Consider the following 25,712-nt stretch of genomic DNA (forward strand, 5'->3'; position numbering starts at 1 on the left):
GCTGCACGTGGGCTTTCTCTAGTTGCGTCGAGCGGGGGCTGCTCTTCGTTACGGTGCGCGGGCTTCTCATTGTGGTGGCCTCTCTTGTTGCAGAGCACAGGCTCTAGGCATGCGGGCTTCAGTAGTTGTGGCACGTGGGCTTCAGTAGTTGTGGCTCTTGGCCTCTAGAGCGCAGGCTCAGTAGTGTGGCGCACGGGCTTAGTTGCTCCGCGGCATGTGGGATCTTCCCGGACCAGGGCTTCAACCCGTGTCCCCTGCATTGGCAGATGAATTCTTAACCACTGCGCCACCAGGGAAGTCCCTGTAACACGACTACCTTTAAACCAGCTCAGAGAATTCTATTTTTTAATGCCAACAAAGTCCAGATTTAGGAGTAAGGCAGAGAACTCTCATTCTTCACTTTCGGCTGCCCAGGTGGAGACTACGTTTCCCAGCCTCTGGCAGCTGGGCATGCCCGTGAGACTGAGTGTTGACCAATAGGATGTGAGCAGGAATAGTAACTTCCAGGTTGGCTTTGATTAAGGAAGTCACTTTTACTGCTTCTCTGCCCTCTTCCATGAACCTGTCCAGTGCATAAGCCTCAACCACGCTGCCTTGGATCATACTCGAGGGTAGGGTTTCTCATATTTTTTGGTCTCATGGCTTCTTCAGACTCTGAAATATTATTGAGGACCCCAACGAGCTTTTGTTTCTATGGGCAAATTTACCATATTTATTTATTTATTTTAAAATTTGTATTTATTTATTTATTTATGGCTATGTTGGGTCTTCGTTTCTGTGCGAGGGCTTTCTCTAGTTGCGGCGAGCGGGGGCCACTCTTCATCGTGGTGCGCGGGCCTCTCACTATCGCGGCCTCTCTTGTTGCGGAGCACAGGCTCCAGACGCGCAGGCTCAGTAATTGTGGCTCACGGGCCTAGTTGCTCTGCGGCATGTGGGATCTTCCCAGACCAGGGCTCGAACCCGCGTCCCCTGCATTAGCAGGCAGATTCTCAACCACTGCGCCACCAGGGAAGCCCAAATTTACCATATTTAGAAAATAGAAGTAAGAAAATTTTATTTATTATTTAAGTCATTTAAAAATAACTGTAATAAACCTATTACATATTAACATAGTATTATATATTAACATATATAGTACATTTTAATGAAAACTAGCCATATTTAAAATTTTTAAATATTTACTAATTCATTTAAAATAATAAAGCTGGTACGTGTTAAGATAAGTAACATATTTTAATTAAAATAACTATATTTTCCAAGACAAAAAAATTAGTGAGAAGAGAGGAATTTTTTACATTTTTGCAAATTTCCTAACGTCTGGCTTAATAGAAGCAGCTGGATTCTCACATATGCTTCTGCATGAACTCTGCTGTGATAGGCTCTTTTGCTTGAAGTATGTGAGGACGAACTAGCCTTACACAGATAAGTAGTTGGAAAAGGGAGGAGTGTTTTAGTAGTCATTTCAGAAAATTTTATTCTTCTTTGATACTACAACAAATATAAGTGGTAGTTTCTTAAAGGTTAGTTACAATGTGAAATCTGAAACTATATCAAATAACTTTCATACTCAGGTACATGAAGAACATACTGGTCTGTTTTGCACTTTAAATGGATCTTTTACCCATTCATGACTTTACAATATTGCTTCACCAATTTGTATAGATCTTTCAAATGTTGACACATTTTATTATACAACATCAAAGCATCCCAACTATTCACATCAACACCAATCTCAGAAAAAACAATGTAAGTAACTTAAAGATAGTCAAGTCTTTAAGTACTGGGAAGCTGTCAAGTTCAAGGTACAGGCACAAATTTTCCAAAATTGTAATTGTTGCTTCAAAGCTCAAATTTTGTAATTGCCAACAAGTACTGTCAGTTGTTTTTCGTGATTTGCTTTTTTAATTTTCACAAAGATGTCAGTCAAACACCCAAATCTGAATAAGAACATTTGTCTTTCTGCTAATTTTTCAAGTGAAAATCATGTTCTGTGGAGAAAAAAAAAAAGTAGCTAGTTCTTGAAACACAAAATTGCACAAGTGCTTTTCTTGGAGACAGTTACCTTGGAATGCATCAAACTTAATGCATACTGCCAAATTCATCACCCAGAATATTAAAAAAGAATCAAGAGTTAATGAAATTAATACTTTTTACTGCTTTATCAAAGACATTTTAAAGTGAAACTGGCTTTTCCCCTTGTGAATATGTGGCAGTAAAGAAATACTAGTCTACTTGGACTTTTTGGTGTCCCTGCCTTGATTTACACCAGCAGTTTTACCTACCATTGCTTCTGTACCATCAGTTTAAATGTCAGTGCAGTGAAAAAGGCATGATACCTTAGTATCATTACGAAAATGGTTTTGACCTATGATCTTCCTGAATGGGTCTCTGGGATTCCAATGTGCATTACTGGGGAAGGTCAAGGTCTTCAAGTTCTTGGCGATTTCCCCAGTGTCCTTGTGGAGCTGCAACAAGATGTTAAATGCAATGCCACAGTGGGGGCCGCCCACAGAACCTAGACTTATGACCTACTGTTCTGAGTATTCTTTATTCCTAGCTGAGCTAAACTGTCCAGAATGGGAAAGTGAGCTCCTTATAAAACCTTTCTTTCAGGGCCTGGGAGGATGGGGCAGGAGCAGCAAGAGGCGTGGACTGGTGGTGTGCCGAAGTCCCTACGGCCACAAGCTTCCAAGGAAGCATAACGGAACACGTTCCAATGTTTCTGAAAACCGGGGTAACAAGGGTCGCCAGACATTACTTTGCCTTGAAACTCTCCCACCCAAGACTTTGTAGCTTCTGCAGCCCCATTTGGGGATTACCAATCCATCCCTCTATCTGTTCTGCCCAGAACTCCTCCATCCCACCCTTTCTCAAGATATCCGAGGGAGCTGTGGGTTTCCTGTATCCTTACAGTCAGCTCTGTAGGTACTGCTCCAGAAAGCTAGCAGGGTCCTTTTCAGGCGTCTGGCCTCACTGGGAGAACAACACTCTTATGATCGTAAGTGAAGCTTGTTTCAAAGTAAAGGACATAATAGGGAATGGGGAGACTGGGTGGAATTCTGGTGGTGTCCTGGGAATTCTGTTTGTGGTGTAATTCTGATAACATCTTGGCATTCCCTCTTGCTGGTTTATGATTCACCTTTCTTGGGTCTGATAAGTTGGTTATTATTCATCTCTGCATTTTTAGATTCCAAAAATTTATTATTTCACTCTGAGTCAGCTCTGGGATGGTGACAATAGACCTCTCTTTTCCTGGCGTCACCATGCCCTATTGGTCATGGTCCATACCCTGACAAATGTGTCATATTTAATCTCTAAAAGAGGACCCAGGGTCACTTTACATAATTATAAAGTTTGCCTATTTGACAAAGGCACCTGACCCCAGGAGTGAATGGGGACTGGCACCCAGCCCTGTTCTGCTCACCAAACTGTATTCCCACAGGGCTAGATCTGCCCAGAGAGGGCATCTTTTTCTCTTGTCTCCATAGAAGGGGTACCTTTCTTTAGCTCATACCAAGCTCTTTCTATAGGGGCTTGCGGAGGCTCTATCAGGACTTACCTTGGCCCATCCTGGGTCCTTTGAAGAATGTTTTCCTTCATGGCTTGCCCATTTGTGTCCTACTTAAAAGAGCCTTTAAGACCTTCCAGATACAAGTCCCATTGTCTATTTCTTTCTTTTTTTTTTTTATATCTATCCCAGAAATTTATTTAATGTTTGCTTGATACATTTTATATAGAAAGGTTAGGACTATTTGCTTTGGGTGCCCCTGGTAAATCTCGTGGAGGCACTGAACTACAAGGGGTGCCAATCTGGAGACATCAGAAATGGAAATCACACGCCCCATTTTATGACTGTTCTTAAAGATTTGTCTCTAGTGAAATTAGGCCACTCCCTTAAAAAATGCTCAAGATGTTAGAGCTACTGTGTGAAAACAGCTGACATTTAGGAGGGCATTTCACATTTTGGTCTGTCGGAACATTTAAATACTTCGAAATAAAAAATACTCAACTTTGAAGCTTTCAATACTGGAAGACTTTCAAGTCTAGGGTTAACAGCCAGGAAGGCTGCTTTGTGTTCCTTAAACTGGACTCTGTTGCCCACAAAGTTAATCTTCAGCTTTGGCTTCCGTTTCTTCCACATTATAATTTCCATCCACTTCTGCATTTTCTCTCTCAAGCCTCTCCAGCTGCCTTGCAAGTTCAGTCTCATCTGTATCTGTGACCACTTTGGGCTCCATTTGAACACTGAAGACGCCCCTCTTTTCCTCAATCTTTTCTTTTATGACAGCCATAGCTTGGTTGAGGACAGAGAGGCCTTCTGTTCTCTCCAGGGTGGTTGTAGTCATTACATACCGAGGAGGAGCTATTAGATTAATCTTGATGGCATGGTTTCTGTAGAACAATTCAAACCTGCTCTCAGGGCTGCTTTTACGGCATTGATGCCTTCATAACCATAACAAGCCACTTCACTGTCTGCTCGAATTTTGACAGCTTGTGGGGTTAAATGCCTGTTAATATTGTTAATGAGTACTTCCCGTTCATCTTCATTCAAATCTAAGCTATCCAAAATAGATGGCTCTGAGACTGCGTGCTTAAATGCATCATAGGCACCATATCCGGGTCTCTTGTACTTGTCATCGAAGACCCAAGCAGTCCTCTGGAACAGGCTTTCCAGCTGTTCGTCCCTGGTGTATTCTAAGACCTCAGCACATGACGAAGAATGCTGTAAACAGTTTTGGATTTGGTAAATTTATCTTCACATTTGATTGCTTCCTCGGAGAAACTCTTCTTTTTGAAAAATCAATGCATCCTTTTTCTTTGTCCTCTCTAATGACAACCACACATTCATTCCTGCCAATTTGGATGAGTTTGTTTATAGAATGGATACGCCTTCTGGACAACTCACTCAGAAGAGTCATGCTTTCGATGTTGTTGTATTCCAGCAAGCTGACATAAGCGCCCATTTCAGCAATGGACCTTACCTTCACCATCACCACATCTTCCACCTCAGGAAATTTGTGCTGATAAAATCTACAAATTAGACCCGGCATTGTGGGGTGTGTGTGTGAATTCCCCACTGGTGTCCCGCGCCATGCTCTTCAATCAGAGAGCTCAGACTTGATCCGCCCACAGCAGCCGTCGACTCTCCTCAGCATCCCATTGTCTATTTCTTTCCTGCCCAAACTGGCCTTTGCGCAGGGCCCTGGGGGAGTGGGCCAAGAGCTGTACTTCATCCCTGCTGGACCGCTGGACTATCCAACTAAATTGCAAGGACTAAGTTCTACCAACTAATCTCCTTCCTGTGTCCACAGCTAATGCACACCCTCTTCCTCAGCAAAAAGAAAGCCTTTGTTACATATAAATATAGGAAGGAGTGTCTGATAAGCCAGAGGCCAGTATACAGCCAGCAAGCACCAAGCAGCCACTGGGGAGACCACGTGAGTGAGGACAAAAATGTGGTTTTCCTCTCATCACGACCAGATGACCCCAGCTATGACAAGATCATACATAGTCCTAAAAGTGGCTACTCTTGCTGTTGCTACAGTTCCCTTGGGCAATCCTTTGTCTAGAGCTGCTGCACGCAACAGAATCTGTTACAGATATTTCTTTCTTCTTCCCTGGCCCCTCACATCAAAGGGTGCTGTGAGCTTTCTGTACTTGCTGGTCCCAAAGTGTCTGCAAATCCCTGGTTCTTTTCATCATGGCCTATGTGACTAGTTCCTTTATTTAAAAGTCTTAAAAATGTCCACCTGGGAGTATGGTTGGTTTCCTGCTTCTGGCTGGTCCTTACATCCTCATGAAATTACAGAACCATGGGGACAAAGAGAACATCTTATAAGCTTGGAGGTAGAGGTGGGTGGTTGGGAGAAGATGTTGGCAGAGAATGATTGTGGATTTTTCAGTAGCAACTGAGAAAGTTAGAAATCAGTGGAGCAATTTCTTACAAATTCTGAAAGAATTATTTTTGACTTAGAATTTTATTCCCAGTCAGCACATCAATTAAATATGAAATAGACTGAAGATATTTTCAGAACTTCAGGGTCTCTAGGAATCGACATCCTTTCTTAGGAAGGTACTGGAGGAAGTGCTCCGTCACAACGAGAGTAAACAAATGGAAGATGGGGGCCTGGGAAACAGGAGATCCTGTGGGAGACAGGGGTGAAGGGAATCCTCCAGGTGAGGGCCAGGGGAGAGCCCAGGACGGCAGGTGTGTGGCAGGCACAGGAAGCAACTGAACCAGTGAAAACAAGTCAGGGCTCCAAAAGAAGCATTAATAGAATATTGAGAGGAGATTTAGACAATGCAGAAAAATTTGAAAATGTATTAGTGATAAATATATAGAAAACAAAGCAAAAAACGGCATACTTCTGGGCTCAACTGTGGATAATGTAAACACTGACTATTGATCTAACTAAAATTAATATACAAGCATGTCAAAAGTACAAGGCAATAGGAAGTGTGTGATTGTGTGTGTATATGTGCGTGGGTGAGTGTGTGCGTGGTGTGTGTGTGGTAGTGGTGGTGGTGATGGTGGAAGTGGGGGAGAGATGAAGAGCCATCTAGGCCAAGGCACCAGCCAGCTGATAAATAACATCTGAAGCTGACAAAGCAAGAACAATTACTATAAGCATGGTACTGAATATATGGAAGTAGATGCTTAAAGAATCAGCTGAAAGATTTGAGAGTGGTTGTCTTTGACTAGCAGGAGATGGGAGGGAGCTATGAATTGCTATTTTTGTTTTTGTTTTGTGATCTATTTTCCTTTTTATAACAAACCTTATAAACTCTAAGTTATGTGCAGGTTTAATTTTAAATTACCTATTATAAAAACCCAAACTAAAACCTAAATATGGGGAAAAAAGATGTGAGAATGTAGGGATTTATGTGATTTTTTTCTTTCCTCTAATTTGTCTTATTAATAAATAATCTTTCACAGTTCCAAAACAAAAACCCAAACCATTAACATGTGGATCTGAAACAAAACAGCTGGGCAGAAAACATTGCTCCCCTGCTCCCCTGGGCTGGTTCAGGAGATCTTGCCAGATGGCATACTTAGTACCCAGATAGCTTTGATCTTTGAACTGCAAATGAACATCCCATTTCCTTCCTGAACATGGTCAGAGCTCTCTGTGTTCCAGTCACACCTCACTCCTCGACCTCCCTAACCCTTGAAAGTTGTAGTGGGTTGAATTATGTTCCTCAAAATGATATGTCCAACTCTTAACCCCAGGTACTTGCAAATGTGACTTTATTGGAACTAGGGGCTTTGCAGATATTATTGATATTATGTTCAAGAGCTCAAAATGATGTCGTCCTGGTTTTAGAGTGGGTCCTGGGTCCAATGACTAGTGTCCTTATAAGAGAGAGGGAAATTTGACACACAAACACAGAACAGACACAGGGAAGAAGGCCACGTGAAGATGGACGCAGAGATGAGAGTGATGCAGCCACAAGCCCAGGAACACCAGGAGCCACCAGAAGCTGAAAGAGGCAAGGAAGGATACTCCCATAGAATTTGTAGAGGGAGCATGGCTCTGCCAGCACCTTGGTTTCAGACTTCTGGACCTCAGATCTGTGAGAGAACCAATTTGTGGTCATTTGTTATGGCAGCCCCCGAGGAAACAATACAACACACGGATGCAGATGGAGGAGAAGCAAGCCTTCGAGCCTGTGGTGTGAGTTTTTCTGGTTCTCTTCTCATCAAACAAACATTTGCTGAGCTCCTGCCATTTGCCAGGCTGTGGGCTGGGCCTCGTGGCTGGGGATGAGAATTTGGAGGCTGAGGCATCTTGACCAAAGTGCTGTGGGCCATGTCATAGTGTTTGGGCTTCATCTCCTGAACCAGAATAGGCCACTGAAGGATTGTTAAGATGAGTTTGGTGCTTTGGAAAAAGAAGTTGGAGCAGAGGGTAGTACGGAGAAGGGATTTTAGTGGGGACTTGGGAAATGTCAGTTAGGACTGGGATTTTCAAACAGGGAGCGTGGGGCCCTTCACTGCGGAGACTTGGGCAGGAGAAGCCTGTGCTGTCTGAAACAGAACATTCAACAGGCCTATTGTTTTCATATTATAGATGATAAGAAATCTCAGCATGAGAAAATCTTGGAATTTCTGCATAAAGAAATTCTGCATAAGAGAGCATGACAAAACGTTGTAGGGTGATGGATTCCAAAAGATTAATCATAGTACACCCCATATTTTCTCAGTATTTTACTATGCACTATGCCAGATGCTTTTTACTTATTTCACTTAATTCTCTAACAGTGCTATGAGGAGAGTACTGTTACTAATTACCTCTATTTTAATCATGAATAGTTGAGGCTTAGATTTGGGTCAGGTCACACAATTAGGTGGAGCTGGAACTCTAACTCCAGTGGCCGTGCTCCTTAACCATTCCCCAGCATTTCACTCCCTTAAAAAAATTAATTAAAATTTTATTTTTAAAAATTTTATTGAAGTATAATTGATTTACAATGTGCTAATTTCTACTGTACAGCAAAGTGGATCAGTTATACATATATATATTCTTTTTCATATACTTTTACATTATGGTTTATCACAGGCTATTGAATATAGTTCCCTGTGCTATACGATAGGACCTTGTTGTTTATCCATCCTATATATATTAGTTTGCCTCTGCTAATCCCAAACTTCCAATCCTTTCCTCCCCCACCCCCTCCCCCTTAGCAGCCACAAGTCTGTTCTCTATGTCTGTGAGTCTGTTTCTGTTTCATAGATATGTTCATTTGTATTGTATTTTATTTTTATTTTATTATTTTTTAACATCTTTATGGGTATAATTGCTTTACAATGTTGTGTTAGTTTCTGCTGTATAACAAAGTGAATCAGCTATATGTATACATATATCCCCATATGCCCCTCCCTCTTGTGTCTCCCTCCCTATCCCACCCTCTAGATGGTCACAAAGCACCAAGCTGATCTCACCGTGCAATGCAGCTGCTTCCCATATATGTGATATCATATGGTATTTGTCTTTCTCTTTCTGACTTACTTCGCTTAGTATGATAATCTCTAGGTCCATCCGTGTTGCGCAAATGGCATTATTTCATTCTTTTTTATGGCTGAGTAATATTCCGTTTTTTATATATACATATACATATAGATATATAGATATAGATATATATCTATCTCACATCTTCTTTATCCATTCATCTATCGACAAACATTTTGGTTGTTTCCATGACTTGGCTATTGGAAATAGTGCTGCTATGAACATAGGAGTACATGTATCTTTTTGAATTGTAGTTTTGTCTGGGTATATGCCCAGGAGTGGGATTGCTGGATCATATGAAAACTTTTTTTTTTAGCTTTTTGAGGAACCTCCATACCATTTTCCATAGTGGCCGCACCAGTTTACATCCCCATCAACAGCATTTTATTCCCTTTGAAAGGTTTAGTTCAGTGGCTAATAGGATGTGCCAGAAGTTATAAGGATTTGAATGAAGGCAGTGACAGTCAGTCTGGGTGGGAAGACAGATGTGAGGGCTATTTCAAAAGACTTGGTGACAAATCAAACAGGGAAAGGTGAGGGGAAAATATAACTTGATACACAAGCAGAGATACTATCCACACTTTTTTCTTTCTGCTTTGGAAATATTGTATGATATTTAGAGTTTTGTGTTTCAAATATTAAGAGTTTTGCAGAATCAACTCAATCCAATCTGTCTAAAGCAGTACACTGTATCTTTCTTTCTTTCTTTCCTTTCTTTCTTTCTTTCTTCCTTTCTTTCTTTCTTTCTTCCTTCCTTCCTTCCTTCCTTCCTTCCTTCCTTCCTTTCTTCCTTCCTTCCTTCCTTCCTTCCTTTCTTTCTTTCTTTCTTTCTTTCTTTCTTTCTTTTTTCACACACACACTGTATTTTATTTTTACAAGAGATAAATACACTGACACCAAGCATTGTAAATGGATGACCACAACAAAAGCAACAATGATTGCAATTACCAAACACGAAACACACTCATACTATGTCATAATACATTCAGTCCAGTAATCCTCCACTGTAACAGCTCCTTTACTTTGCAGTGAAAATTAATTTGTATATTCTTTGCCTCTGAGTCCTTGTGGGATTTTTTTTTTTTAATTCAAACAGAAAGTCACAAAAATTATAATCATCCTCATCAGTTCACTCAGTCCCATGTAATTAATTTTTTTTTCATCTTGATCTTTTGTTAGCACTTTTATGAGTTCCATCAGTTTTTCATTAGAGTTCTGAAAATGCTTATTCATTCAGTTCAGCAGTACAATCAGTTACCAGAAACCTGTACTTGTCAGAGTCTTTTCCATGAATTCCTTGAAGATGAAACCCTTTTATAGGAACATATTTGCAAAAGCATCAGAGTACAACCAGAACTGTCAGTACACTGTATCTTGTGGTACATCTGAGCCATAGAATGGATGTAATTTCATGCAACCCTATTCATCAGTAAATTCTGTAGCAAAGATGATATAAAATTCAAGTAACCACACACTAGCTTCTCTCCTGGATGGTTAGACTTCTATAGAATGTGTAAATAGATGAACAGATTTTACAAAATACAGTTATGTGTCATCAATACCCTCAATTGCAAAACAAGCCTGATTTTTTTTTCCCATTTAACTTCATTTTGGGAAATCCCGGCACATATTTTATGCCATGTTTAATAAGTGTCTGTATTGGTTTGCTAGGGCTGCATAATAAAGTGCCACAGACTAGGTGGCTTAAACAACAGAAATATATCTTCTCACAGTTCTGAAGGCTGGAAGTCCAAGATCAAGGTAGCAGCAGGTTTGGTTTTCTACTGAGGCCTCTCTCCCTGGCTTGCAGATGGCTGCCTTCCTGCTGTGCCCTTACTTGGCCTTCTCTGTGCATCTGTGTCCAAATCTCCTCTTCTTCTAAGGACACCAGTCATATTGGATTATGACCCACCCAAAAGACCTCATTAACTTAATCACCCTTTAAAGACCGTATCTCCAAATTTAATTATATTCTGAGGTTCTGGGGGTTAGGACTTCAACATATGAATTTAGGGTAGGGGACAATTCTGCCCACAGTATGATCCAAGGTCATAAAGGTCAGAACCATATTCACACTGTAGGAAGCCGTTTCTTGAGATGATGGGATCCAATTGCTCAGGCCATTTGGACAATCAGAACGGAGCCAAAAGTGACTTCACTGTGGGACACTTAACGAAGTTACCTCCCTCTTTCTTATTACATGGCCTGTTTCCCAGGGCTAGAGAGAGATTTCAGTCATTCTTTGGCATTATTACTGGCCATGGGGACCTCTACATCTGATATTTGAAAGGGATGAGAACATGGGTGGGTGGAGGTTGAAAGTATTTGTTTAGATACGAGTACGTGGAGAGGCTGAATGAAATGGTGCTGGAACTGGCAGAAACGTTGGAGGTCAGTGCTCTGGGGCTTCTAGAACTATGTCCCCTTCTCCCTAGTGCAACTCCCCCTATGAAAGGTCACCGCACATTCATCCATTTGGCATCATGGAAGAAAAGCTTCCTTTAATCTTGTTTTTCCTTATATATGATTCAAAGTCCATTTATTAAGGGAAAAGACTGTGGAGGTACACGTATATTTCCTAATAAAACAAGGTGAGGGGGAATTTTTTTTTTTTTTGCTACATATTGTTTGATTAAAACACATATTTCCAACTAATTAGCTCTATAATAAAACAAAACAGGATAACAGCCTTCTACTATTTAAAAATCCTTTCCCGTCTCCCCAGCTGAAGTGTTCTTCTTCTCCCCTGTCCAGTGAATGGCCTTCTTTTTTTTTTTTTTTTTTTTTTGCCTCACCTTTGGCCTCACACTAGAGTCTCAAATCTATATCTACCACCTAGAATTTTCCCCTGAGCTTCAGGAGTTGATTGCCAGTTCTCTCTAGGTCTTGCCACTTCACTGCTCTATAGGGCACTTATACTCAATATGTACAAAAGTGAACTTCTTTTTAAAAATTTATTTTATTGAAGTATAGTTGGTTTATACTGTTGTATTAAATTTCTGCTGTACAGCAAAGTGATTCAGTTATACATATATATACATTCTTTTTCATATTATTTTCCATTATGATTTATTACAGGATATTGAAGATAGTTCCCTGTGCTATACAGTAGGACCTTGTTGTTTGTCCATTCTATATACAATAGTTTGCATCTGCTAATCCCAAACTCCCAAAAAAGTGAGCTTACTGGTGTCCCTCAGAAATGCTGCTCATCTTCTACATGCCCCGTCCTGGTTCATGAAACTTACTTAAAGAACTTAGAGTTACACTTGCTTTCTTCTCACCCCTTATCTCCCACATTTAGACCCCCAATCCTACTAACTCTACATCTTAAATACATTTCCTGGTTATGCTTTCCTCCTCCTCCTCTTAAATTTAGATCCCAACCATCTTTCCCCAAGCCTATTGCATTTGCTTCCCCAGGTGTCTCCCTGTCTCCTGTCTCACCTCTTTCTCCTTTCCTTGGCATCCTAAACCTATAGACTCATTTCAACTTCCTTAGCCCAGCATTCCAGGCTCCCATCCTGGGCCTGGCTACTTATCCAACATTCTATCCTGAAACACATCTTTTCCTACAACTGTTTACAGATAACTTGTGTTGCTTTAATGTAGCCTGATGTTCCCCAACTTGAGGTCATGAGCTCATGTGCATAAGCAAACTCCTACTTCTCTTGCAAGCATTACGCCAGTGGAATGCCTTCTTTGGTCCCCAGAACTTGGACTTGGTGCTCTTTTCTGTGGCTCATGGCATATTGTGCCCATCCTTCATTTCACTGATCTACTGAACTGGACCAGTTTCCTTATCTGTCTTATACATTAGACGTCCAGTTCCTTATAACAAGGGAGAGTTTTATTCACCTCTGTGCCTCTGGCATCTAGTCAGTGTGTGCTGCATAGTAGTCCCTTTAAGTATATTGAATAAACAAATGTGAAAGTGCTTTGAAAAGTTTCAAATCTGATGGAGGTATAGGGACTCTTTTTTATAAACATTATCCCTTAAACATCTATAATTAGCTATTGTTTTATTGTAAGAAGATCAGTGGGGTCGGCGTAAAAGCTTCAAGTGCCAGTCTGTGTCTATCTGTAGTAGTTAATTTCCTTGACTGTAAAATGGGGCTATCTAAGCCAATTGTTGTGAGAATCAACTGTGATAATGTGGGCAAAATTTATTTCTAAACCTTAAATACTGTTCTGTGAAAACATGAGTTAACACCAACTATGCTCAAGTCTTTCTAAAACTATATCCACCTACCTATCTATCTATACATATTTGTATTTACACACATATGTGTATTTTTTTGTATTTTGTCCTGCTTGACTATTTAAAATAGATCTTCACCATCTGTGTAATGTTCCCTTGAGTGGTGATTCAGTGATTTCCTCATTTTCGAAAGAGAACAAATTTTTTTTGGTACGATTAGGTCTCAGGGACCTGTTCATCATATATTAATGCAAATAAAAACAGAATTATCTATTCAAATTCAACCTTTTCTCATAAATACAGGGAAGAACCTGGATCCTATTTGGGTAGAGAGAATTGTTCCAAGCCAGAAAAATCAGTGGTTGGATGACCTGAGCACACATTTTTATTTTACCTGAAAGAACCAATAGGTTTTACCAACATTTTCAGATATTTTGAGAGCAGGTGGGCGTTAGCACTGATTTTGGGTTTAGGAATGAAAACAGATCCTCCACCCACCCCCCACAGACATTTTCTGTTTTTACACAAGGTATATAGAAAGTGCTCAATAATTAGGGTGATCTTACCTCCCATTTTGTTCAGAACAGTCCTGGGATGTCCCTTTGTCTAGGTGGAATAATAAATCAACCCTTCGTTCTCTAAACTACAACCCCAGTACCTGTTGAATAAATGAACAAATGAATGAATTTTTATCTTCATCCAACGAAAGGAAGCAAAGATAAACGTTTCAACTGCAACATTCTGCATTACATTATCTAGCAGCATTTTACCTGGAAGCATAATTCAGCCATAGAAATAAAGATTCAGGTTTTCTAATATAGAAGTAGAAAGATGTCCCTTCTCTCCCCGATTCTCTTCTCTCTCTTAACTTTTGCCACTTTCTTCTTTAAAAAATTAACGTAATGATCATGCTGGACAGACCAGTGGAGCCGTCAAGGTTCAGGAGAGGGAACAGCTGTTGTGGCAGAATCAGAGACCCTACAGGTCACCAGATGTCAGTGTCATTTTCACATGATGTGTGATTTTAACTAATCTGGTGGTGATGAGATTTATAACATTTATTTTATTGACGTATAGTTGATTTGCAATGTTGTGTTAATTTCTGCTGTACAGCAAAGTGATTCAGTTATTTATATATATATTCTTTTTCATATTCTTTTCCATTATGGTTTATCACAGAGTATTGAATATAGTTCCCTATGCTATACAGTAGGACCATCTTATTTATCCATCCTATGTATAATAGTTTGCATCTGCTAATCCCAAACTCCCAATCCATCCCTCCCCCACTCCCCTCCCCCTTGGCAACCACAAGTCTGTTCTCTATATCTGTGAGTCTGTTTTGTTTCTAGATTTATAACATTTATCTGTAGAATTAACATTGGCTCCATTGGATCCGTAATTTGAGTTGCTTTAATCTGTTTCAAATGGAATTAATGTTATTATAGTTATGGGTTTATTCTGTTTGTCCTTTGACCTCTCCATCTCAGAACACCTGGAGATACGGGAAAGCAAGTCCTTTAATGTGTATAAAATAAACACCTGCTGCCCCTTTGGGAGACTTGCCAGGAATAAATGCACATGACAGAAGCTCTTCGCAGGAGACGCTAGGACTCCTTTGGCAGGAGGTCTGGCAGGCTGAGCAGCACTGTTGAAATCTCTTCTCCGGACTGAAAGTGTGATCCATGCGCTCCGGTTAGCATTAGCAGAAGCTGTCAGGCCAGGGGGCCTGCTGTGGGCTGCAGAAAGTCCTCTAAAGCTGCTGGCAGTGGCTGCCAGGTATTTACTTAACACCCTTCAGCCGGGACAAAGGAAAGTTTATGGTGTAGAATCCTGCTAAGGGAATAAACGCCTAAGGGAATGGAGGAAGCTAATTAAGAGGAAAATCGGAAACCTGCTGAGATTTCATTTCCTTAAGTGCTCCAGACAATCGTGGGCTGGGTTACCTCGCCCTGCTGCTGTCATCTTGTGGTCCTACTCTGAATGTAAATCCCCACCAAATGTCAGCCCCTGGCATCTGAGAACACCCGCTGGGACAGCAAGTGTAATGGGGCCTCCAACCTGAAACCTGGGTCTGCCAGACAATACAGATGGAGCCCTTGGACTAAGAAGGAAGGGAGGGACCAGGTGAGCTCACTCTTAGGTGGAGTCTAAAAAAGTCTACTCCCAGAAGCAGAAGCAGAGACTAGAAGGGTGGTTGCCAGGGCCTCGGGGTGGGGGAGATGAGGAGAGGCTGGTCAAAGGGTATGAACTTCCAGTTATAAGGGGAATAAGTTCTGGGGATCTAATGTACCTCATGGTGACTGTAGTTAAAAATACTGTCTTGTTGGGACTTCCCTGGTGGCACAGTGGTTGAGAATCTGCCTGCCAATGCAGGGGACACGGGTTCGGGCCCTGGGCTGGGAAGATCCCACATGCCGCGGAGCAACTAAGCCCGTGCGCCACAACTACTGAGCCTGCATGCAGGAACTACTGAAGCCTGCACACCTAGAGCCCGTGCTCCGCAATGAAGAAAAGCCACGGCAATGAGAAGCCCGCGCACCGCAATGAAGAGTAGGCCCCGCTCGCCGCAACTAGAGAAAGCCCGTGCACAGCAACGAGGACCCAACACAGCCAAAAATAAATAAATAAATAAATTTATAAAGAAAAATACTGTCTTGTATAGTTACACTTCTCTAAGAGAGTAGATCTTAAGTGTTCTTACCACACACACACATACACGAGCACGCATGCACACAATGGTAACTGTGAGGTGGTGCATGTGTTGCTGAACTTGACAGTGGTGACCATTTTACAATGCGAACATGTATCAGATCACATTGTAGCCGCGTACCCTTCATAGAGGACACACTGCGGCAAAGTCTGTGGAGCCGAGTCCACAGCCAGGCACGCGGGGTGGCAGGGCTCAGGTGTGAGTTCAGCTTGTAGAGCAGGGGCTCAGACTCTCCGTGGAGGCCTCCAGTGGGTAAGTGACTGGCTTTTGGATCTGCCCGACATCCCGATTCGTCGTTAAGAATGTCACTTCACAAACAAAGAGGTAAATTAGGCTCATGTGAATAGCCAATATCTTTCCAACTTCTTGTATGGAATCTGGTTTTTAAGAGAGAGAGCTTACATTCTGTCATTTGGGATCATTTCAGGTGGTTGAGGTCTTATGTAGCATGGCTGAGCAACATCTTACAAACAACTTGCCTTTGCTTATTTTGGTAGTGTGACAAAGTGAACGTTTATTGGGACAGTAGTTCCTGAGGGAGGGGAATGTACAGAGTGGTTACAACCTGTGCTAGGGATACAGACAGACCCAGCTCTTAGTGGTTGCTTTGTCACTTTCTAGACCTTTTCCCATCAGTAAAGTGGAACTAATAACCATGAGAGATTAGATGAGATTTAAACCTGTCTTTACCTAGTAAACCTGCACTGAATGAGACCAAATGGTTTATGAATGGATTTGTTAGGGAAAAAAGAACCACAACTGCTCCTTACCAGTGGAGACTGTGGGCTGGATTTCCCTGTTCTGCTCAATCTGACCTTCTCTAGGGGGTTAGCATTTGGTCAGTCACTGACAGGTTGTGACTTTGCCTGAAGAACATGTCCATCTGCAAGCTCTTGTATAATAGACATAAATCTCGTTAAGGCCCCCAGGACTGGTTATGACCCTGAGGTGGGAAGGTATAGATAGGTCTTCTGAAGTATAGGTTATACAAATTCCATCATCACAGGAAAAATAATATCTAACATTTTTTGAATATTACTATGTGCCAGGGACTGTGCTAATGTTTTATTTTAAAATTTGTTTGGCTACGCTGCACAGCGTGCAGGACCTTAGTTCTCTTCACTAGAGTTCAAACCTGCACCCCCTGCAGGGGTAGCTCGGAGTCTTAACCACTGGACCGCCAGGGAAGTCCTGGTCCTAATGTTTTAAATGCATTTTCTCATTTAATCCACTGATGACTCTATCAACAGTCAATACGTCCTCCTTTATTAAGAAAGTCAGAAATGCAGAAATTATCAGGGGATTCATTTAAATTGCAAGCCCCTTTTCCCTGCTATAGTGTTTCTCCTCTAGCTTTATTAAGTTATAATTGATGAATAAAAATTATATATATTTAAGGTGTACAAGGTGATACATTGTGAGATGATTGCAACAATCAAGCTAAGTAACACATCAACTCATGTAGTTATCTTTGTGTGTGTGTGTGTGCATGTGTGTGTGTGTGTGTGTGTGCGTGGTGAGAACACTTAAGATTTGCTTTCAGCAACTTTTGAATACATACTATTATTTACTACAGTCACCATGCTGTACATTAGATCTCCAGAACTTACTCATCTTATAACTGGAAGTTTATACCCTTTGACCAGGGTCTCTCCATATCTCCCACCCTCCAGCCCCTGGTTAGAATCTCCATTCTAACCTCTGCTTCTATGAGTTGACTTTTTTAGATTCCATGTAAAAGTGAGATCATAGATATATACAGTATTCATCTTTCTGTGTCTGGCTTATATCACTTCGCCTGACATTCTCCAGGTTTATCCATATTGTCTCAGATGGTAGGATTTCCCATTTTTATGGCTGAATAATATTCCGTTGTGGTGTGTGTATGCATATATATACCACATTTTCTTTCTTTCTTTATCAATGGACACAGGTTGTTTCCATATTTTAGTCATTGTGAATAATGCTGCAGTGAACACGGGAATGCAGATATTTCTTCAAGGTACTGATTTCGTTTCCTTTGGATATATATATTCGGCAGTGGGATGGCAGTGAGATCATGTGATAGTTCTATTTCTAATTGTTTGAGGAACCTCCTTCCTATTTTCCATAGGAAAATTTACCAATTTACATTGCCACTAACTGTGTGTGAGGGTTCCCTTTTCCCCACATCCTCACCAATACTTGTTTCTTGTCTTTTAATAATAGCCATCCTAACAGGTATGAGGTGGTAGCTCATTACGGTTTTGATTTGCATTTCCCTGATTATTAGTGATGTTGGGTAGTGATTCAAAATATCAGTTGATTTACAAAAATTCCGTGTATGGTTGTTCCCACACTTCTGTAGGGCAAGGTACATTGATGGATTTGGGGTTTTGTATAGTGTTCTTTCAGGTTCCAGAGTAAATTCTATTTCTTCTAATTCTTAATCTGGTGGGTCAGGAAGGGAAAGGGAAAACTTTGGGAACGCTTGGAAGCAGCAATTAAGAGCCTAACCGGTCTCCCTGTCTTGGGGCTCCCATGATGGCGCTCACTCAGGTTAGGCAAGCTGCTGCTCCTCGGGCAACTTGGAGTTGATTGGACCGGAAGTAGCCTGGTACAGCAGAGCTTGATCTTTACTGCTTGTTCCTGAGAATTAAGGAGCTCCATATTTTGCTTTGCCTACATCACTTCTTTCTGCTCCCTCCCCCTGTACTCTGGGCCCTTACATGCCCTTCTTTCTCCCCCTATCCCCATCAAAGTCTACACTCAGATTCCTCTGTCACAAGCTAGCAGTGATTTCCAAAATGTGATACAAGGACCATACACGCCAGAATTTCCAATGGGGCTTATAAAAAATGTAGATTCTGGGCCCCATTCCAGACTTACCAAAGGAAGCTCTCTGAAGGTGAGACACTGGGAATCTGCATTTTGATAAGATTTTTAAAAATTGAAGTATAGTTGCTGTACAATATTATATAAGTTACAGGTGTACAATATAGTGATTCACAATTTTTAAGTTATACTTCATTTATAGTTATTGTAAAATATTGGCTGTATTTCCTGTGTTGTACAATATATCCTTGTAGCTTATTTTATACCTAATAGTTTGTACCTTTTAATCACCTACCCCTATCTTGCTCTTCCCCACTTCCCTCCTCCTACTGGTAAACACTAGTTTGTTCTCTATATCTGTGAATCTGCTTCTTTTTTGTTATAGGTAATCTGCATTTTAATAAGCAACTCAATTGTTGCCTTTGCACATTAACATTTGACAACCAATGTAGAAAAATAGAACAAAGTGTTATTGCTCCCAGGGACCCTAAATTTTTAACAGAAATAAACAGCCTTATACCAAAGGCTGTTAAATTAATAGAAGAAAACTATCTTTCTATAGCAGTGGCTCTCAGCCTTCAGTTTATATTTAAATTCCTTAGGGAGATTTAAAAAATAAAAATAAAAAACATGCCTGGGCCACACTCTAACGGAATCTCTGGAGGGAGGACTAGGCATCAGTACTTTTTAAAGGCTCTCCAGATGATTCTAATGTATAGCCAGGACAAGAACTATTGCTCTGTGGAATAGAAGGAGGATACAGAGAACTAGAGCATCCTTTCTCAAACTGAATATGCATACGAGTTAGCTGGGGATTTTATTAAAGTGGAGATTCTGATTCTGTAGATCTGGATGGTGCCTAAGATTTGCCTTTCTAATGAGCTCCCAGGCCCTCAGCCCACACTTTCACTAACAAAGCAGTAGAGACCCTGTTCTCAAACTTTGCTGCCTGTTAGAATTAGCAGGGAGCTTTACAATAAGTGGATGCCTGGGCAGCACTCTAGGCCAATTAAATCGGAATTTCTGGGAGTGGGACCCAGGCATGAGTAGTTTTTTAAGCTCCCCAGTAACTCCAGTGTACATCAAGGGCTGGGGACCGGTGCTGGAGAGGTTTGTTAAATTAATCTAAATCCCAAAGAAAACAGGAGGTTTTAGCCATGCTGAAACCCCAAAGAGCAGAAGAGATTAACCCCATTCATTAATGATGTCAAAATCTAGCATCACTGAATTTTTACATCTTAATTTGTTTCACTTGGTAGAAGGGGACATTGTTCTGCCTTGATATTCCCACAATCCCCTTCACACACCTCCTTTGTTCCACGCTCATGGTGAGGATTCATGTAGTTCTGCAATTTCCTGGTCCGAGCATGACTGGGGTGAACTACATGCCCAGTTATCCTGTCATATCATGTTACTTTGCTCAGACAGGGGCTGTGCTGACTTTTTTCTTTAATTTAATTTTTATTTCTTTGTCTGCGTCAGGTCTTCGTTGCGGCATGAAGGATCTTTTGTGTGGGCTCTTTGTTGCGATGCATGGGCTCTCTAGTTGAGGCGCGTGGGATCAGTAGTTGTGGCACGCAGGTTTAGTTGCCCCGCGGCATGTGGGATCTTAGTTCCCCTACCAGGGATTGAACCTGCATCCCCTGCATTGGAAGGCAGATTCTTCACCACCAGACCACCAGGGAAGTCCCTGTGCTGACTTTCTAAATAAGACATGAAGTCCCCAAATTTAAAAACATGTGAGGTCATAGGAAATCTTTTTAAAACAAATAATTTGGTACTCATGGAAACAAGAAGCTTAATTACATTGTCTAAGAAAGCTGTCTGGAAGGACTTCCCACAGCTCTCAAATGCCTGTTGGTTATCAGGCGCTGGGAGCATCCCAACTGGCGGGAAGCACATCAGTTTGATGCCATGTAAGAGCGGATAGATGGAGAATTTTAGAATTTTGCTCCATGTTTAACTCCATCGGGACAGATATTTCACTTTTTCCTTGGCAATCTAATAGAGAATTTTGATTTGCGAACAAGTCCTAAAAATAAATTCATATACCAGCACTGTTTGGTTTGAACTTCATTTTTTTCCCCAGTGTGTGCTAAGTTGGGTCTCGTCTAAGCTTTTTACGTGAACTCTACTGCTTTTCTCCTGAGATTATTCAAGATTATGACATAACCAGGCAAGCCTTACCTAGTGATTTTTGTGTTTCCTGTAAGATGTGACACATAAGCTTTCTGTCTTTCTTGCCTGTCTGGGTCCACTGGGTTCTGTCTTAGGATAAAGGTCTCAGCACTATGTTCATATTTACGTTTCATAGTTGTTTCTGCAGAGGGGAGGGGACTTCGTCTGTCACAACCAAAGAATTCTTCCATTTATCTTTGAGAGAAATTAAAAAACCAGAAAAGATCTTTTATATTTACTGCCACATTTGCCATTTTATTACTGTACTTACCATGTTGACTTTTACTGCCCTTTGTATTTTATTGTCTTTTATATTTACTGCAAAATTTGTCATATTAAATGCTTAAGGAATTGTTAGGGTCTTAGCTAGAACCACGAGCTAATGTACTACTGAATTTCTCATTTTTGGAAAATGTGAGATAATACAATATATTTTTGCTATTTACATTGCTAAATTTTGGGTTAATTTGTTACACAGCAACAGATAAGTAATACAATAATTTAACATGGTTATAATCACTGTTTTAAAGTCCTTGTCTGCTTATCCCATCACCTCTTTTATTCCTGGGTTTATTTCTGTTGGCTGATTTTTTTCCTTGTTTTATAACAGAAGTGCCAAACAAGAAAACACACACACACACACACACACACACACACACACATGAATTTTCCTACTTCTTAATAATTTTTAAAAATTGTGGTAAAATATACATGACATGAAATTTACAATTTAACCATTAAAAAATTTACAATTCAGTAGCGTTAAGTATATTCACAGTGTTGTGCAACCATCACCTCTATCTAGTTCCAGAACATGTTTTCACCCCAAAAGGGAACCCGTACCCATTAAGCAGTCATTCCTGATTCCTTCCTTCCACCACCCCCTAGTCACCACTAATCTGCTTTCTGTCTCTATGGATTTACCTATTCTGAATATTTCATATAAATGAAATCGTGCAATATATGATCTTTTGTATCTGTCTTCTTATACTTAGTACAGTGTTTTCAAGTTGTCATGTTGTAATTCATGTCAGTAATTCATTCCTTTTTTGGCTGAATAATATTCCATTGGATGGACATACCACAGTTTGTTTATCCATTTATGAGTTGATGGACATTTGGGTTGTTCCCACCTTTTGGCTATTTTGAGTAGTGTTGCTATGAACATTCATGTCAAGTTTTTGTTTGAACACATGTTTTCAATCCTTTTGTGTATATATCTAGGAATGGGATTGCAGGGTCATATAGTAATTCTAGGTTTAATTTATTGAAAAGCAATGTGAGAATTTCTTTACATCTTTACCAATACTTGTTTTTTTCCATATTTTTTTTATTATGGCCATTCTAGTGGGTGTGGAGTGGTATCTCATTGCAGTTTGGATTTTCATTTATCTAGTGAATAATGGTATTGAGTATGTATAATCATGTTTATTGGAGTCTAGACAATGTGATGACTACATTGTTGAGTGTCTGGGTTTTGTTGCCTTCCTTTAATCAGCATTGGATTTTATTCTGGAAAGCAATTACTTTAGTTCTAGATCTTGATCCTTTTAAAGCATTTTGACACTTCAGGTAGCCTTCACTCTACCTTTCCTAAGGTGTAGCCTTCTGTGGATTCTGATGAATGCCCTGAGTGTTCAGTGAGGTTTCTCCACTTTGATTGCTCAGACCGAAAGGTTTCTTAACACTATGAAAGTTCTGGTGATTGTTCAACTTACAGCTCCACATAAGTTTTCTTCCTATAGTGGTTGCTCTTGTATGTTCTCATCCTATAAATACACAGCTTATTATTTGACTGAATATTCAAGGTGATTCCCATGAAGATTTTTTTTTTTTTTTTTTTTATAAGTTTGTTTTCTATGTTCAAATCACCTTTTTTTTTTTTTTAATATTTATTTATTTTATTTATTTATTTGGTTGCACCAGGTCTTATTTTATTTATTTATTTTTATATTTATTTTTGGCTGTGTTGGGTCTTCGTTTCTGTGCGAGGGCTTTCTCCAGTTGCGGCAAGCGGGGGCCACTCTTCATCACGGTGCGCGGGCCTCTTCACTATCGCGGCCTCTCCTGTTGCGGAGCACAGGCTCCAGACACGCAGGCTCAGTAGCCGTGGCTCACGGGCCCAGTTGCTCCGCGGCATGTGGGATCTTCCCAGACCAGGGCTCGAACCCGTGTCCCCTGCATTAGCAGGCAGATTCTCAACCACTGCGCCACCAGGGAAGCCCCTCCCATGAAGATTTATGGAGCAATTTATCTAGGCACCTCATTCCTTTCTGGTGCTCCATACAAGTTCTAGCCACTTTGGCACTCCTGAACGCTGACCTTTGTAACCTCAGCTTATTGAGACTGCTGTGCTCTGCTTGGATTCTTCCTCCTTGAGTCAATGTCTGGTAAATATCTCCAGGTAGAAAGCTGGGGTAATCATTGGATTCAACTCACTTGTTTTCCTTCTTTCAGGAGTTACAATCCTGTGCTGCCAATTGTATGGTGTCTAGAAATAGTTGTTTTACAAATTTTGTCCAGTTTTCTAGTTGTTTACTGTAGGAAGGTTAGTCTGGTATCAGTTATTCTATCATGCCCAGAAGTGGAAATGTAAAGGTTTTTTAAGGCACTATCTCTCTGTTTTGTTTTTTTTTTACTGTATAATTAGTTGTTTTAATTTCCATTTCTTATCTTCAACTTATTCTTTAAGTTAACCTTAGTTCTTATATTTTTTTAAATACATCTTTATTGGCGTATAATTGCTTCACAATGGTGTGTTAGTTTCTGTTGCACAACAAAGCAAATCAGCCATATGCATACATATATCCCCATATGCCCTCCCTCTTGAGCCTCCCTCCTACCCTCCCTATCCCACCCCTCTAGGTGGTCACAAAGCACCGAGCTGATCTCCCTGTGCTATGCAGCTGCTTCCCACTAGCTATCTATTTTACATTTGGTAGTGTATATATGTTGATGCTACTCTCTCACATCGCCCCAGCTTCCCCCTCCCCCGCCATGTCCTCAAGTCCATTTTCTATGTCTATGTCTTTATTCCTGCCCTGCCACTAGGTTCATCAGTACCATTTTTTTTTATATTACATGCATATGCGTTAGCATACGGTATTTGATTTTCTCTTTCTGACTTACTTCACTCTGTATGACAGACTCTAGGTCCATCCACCTCACTGCAAACAACTCAGTTTCGTTTCTTTTTATGTCTGAGTGATATTCCATTGTATATGTGTGCCACATCTTCTTTATCCATTCATCTGTCAATGGACATTTAGGTTGCTTCCATGTCCTGGCTATTGTGAATAGTGCTGCAATGAACATTGTGGTACGTGTGTCTTTTTAAATTATGGTTTTCTCAGGGTATATGCCCAGTAGTGGGATTGCTGGGTCATATGGTAGTTCTATTTTTAGTTTTTTAAGGAAACCTCATACTGTTCTCCATAGTGGTTGTATCAGTTTACATTCCCACCAACAGCGCAGGAGGGTTCACCACACCCTCTCAGCATTTATTGTTTGTAGATTTTTTGATAATGGCCATTCTGACCGGTGTGAGGTGATACCTCATTGTAGTTTTGATTTGCATTTCTCTAATGATTAGTGATGTTGAACATCTTTTCATGTGCCTCTTGGCCATCTGTATGTCTTCTTTGGTGAAATGTCTATTTAGGTCTTCCACCCATTTTTCAATTGGGTTGTTTATTGAGCTCCATGAGCTGTTTGTATATTTTGGAGATAAATCCTTTGTCCGTTGTTTCATTTGCAAATATTTTCTCCCATTCTGAGGGTTGTCTTTTCGTCTTGTTTATGGTTTCCTTTGCTGTGCAAAAGCTTTTAAGTTTCATTAAGTCCCATTTGTTTATTTTTGTTTTTATTTTCATTACTCTAGGAGGTGGGTAAAAAAGATCTTGCTGTGGCATATGTCAAAGAGTGTTTTTCCTATGTTTTCCTCTAAGAGTTTTATAGTGTCTGGTCTTACATTTAGGTCTTTAATCCGTTTGGAGTTTATTTTTATGTATGGTGTTAGATAGTGTTCTACTTTCATTTTTTTACATGTAGCTGTCCAGTTTTCCCAGCACCACTTATTGAAGAGGCTGTTTTTTCTCCACTGTATGTTCTTGCCTCCTTTGTCGTAAATTAGGTGACTACATGTGCATGGGTTTATCTCTGGGCTTTCTATCCTGTACCATTGATCTATATTTCTGTGTTTGTGCCAGTACCATACTGTCTTGATTACTGTAGCTTTTTAGTATAGTTTGAAGCTGGGGAGCCTGATTCCTCCAGTTACGTTTTCCTTTCTCAAGATTGCTTTGGCTCTTCGGGGTCTTTTGTGTTTCCATACGAACTGTAAAATTTTTTGTTCTAATTCTGTGAAGAATGCCATTGGTAGATTATCAGGGATTGCATTGAATCTGTAGATTGCTTTGGGTAGTATAGTCATTTTCACAATATTGCTTCTTCCAATCCAAGGACATGGGTATATTTCTCCATCTGTTTATGTCATCTTTGATGTAAACACTTTCTTTCATCAGTGTTTTACAGTTTTCTGAGTACAAGTCTTTCTCCTCCTTAGGTAGGTTTATTTCTAGGTATTTTATTCTTTTTGTTGTGATGGTAAATAGGATTGTTTCCTTAATTTCTCTTTCTGATTTTTCATTGTTAGTGTACGGGAATGCCAGAGATTTCTGTGCATTAATTTTGTATCCTGCAACCTTACCAAATTCATTGATTAGTTCTAGTAGTTTTCTGGTGGCATCTTTAGGGTGTATCTAGTATCATGTCATCTGCAAACAGTGACAGTTTT

General features: G+C 40.4%; 1 pseudogene across 1 annotated transcript; it reads right to left on the reverse strand.

Annotated features, from left to right (window-relative positions):
• Positions 1 to 1,460: 1,460 nt before the first annotated feature.
• Positions 1,461 to 21,553, reverse strand: LOC309664174 (eukaryotic translation initiation factor 2 subunit 1 pseudogene; annotated as a pseudogene). Its single transcript has one exon. The product of its transcript is annotated as a eukaryotic translation initiation factor 2 subunit 1 pseudogene (transcript).
• Between the last annotated feature and the right edge of the window lie 4,159 nt (positions 21,554 to 25,712).

The sequence above is a fragment of the Balaenoptera physalus genome, assembly GCF_965194825.1.
Source record: "Balaenoptera physalus genome assembly, chromosome: 7".
Taxonomy (NCBI): domain Eukaryota; kingdom Metazoa; phylum Chordata; class Mammalia; order Artiodactyla; family Balaenopteridae; genus Balaenoptera; species Balaenoptera physalus.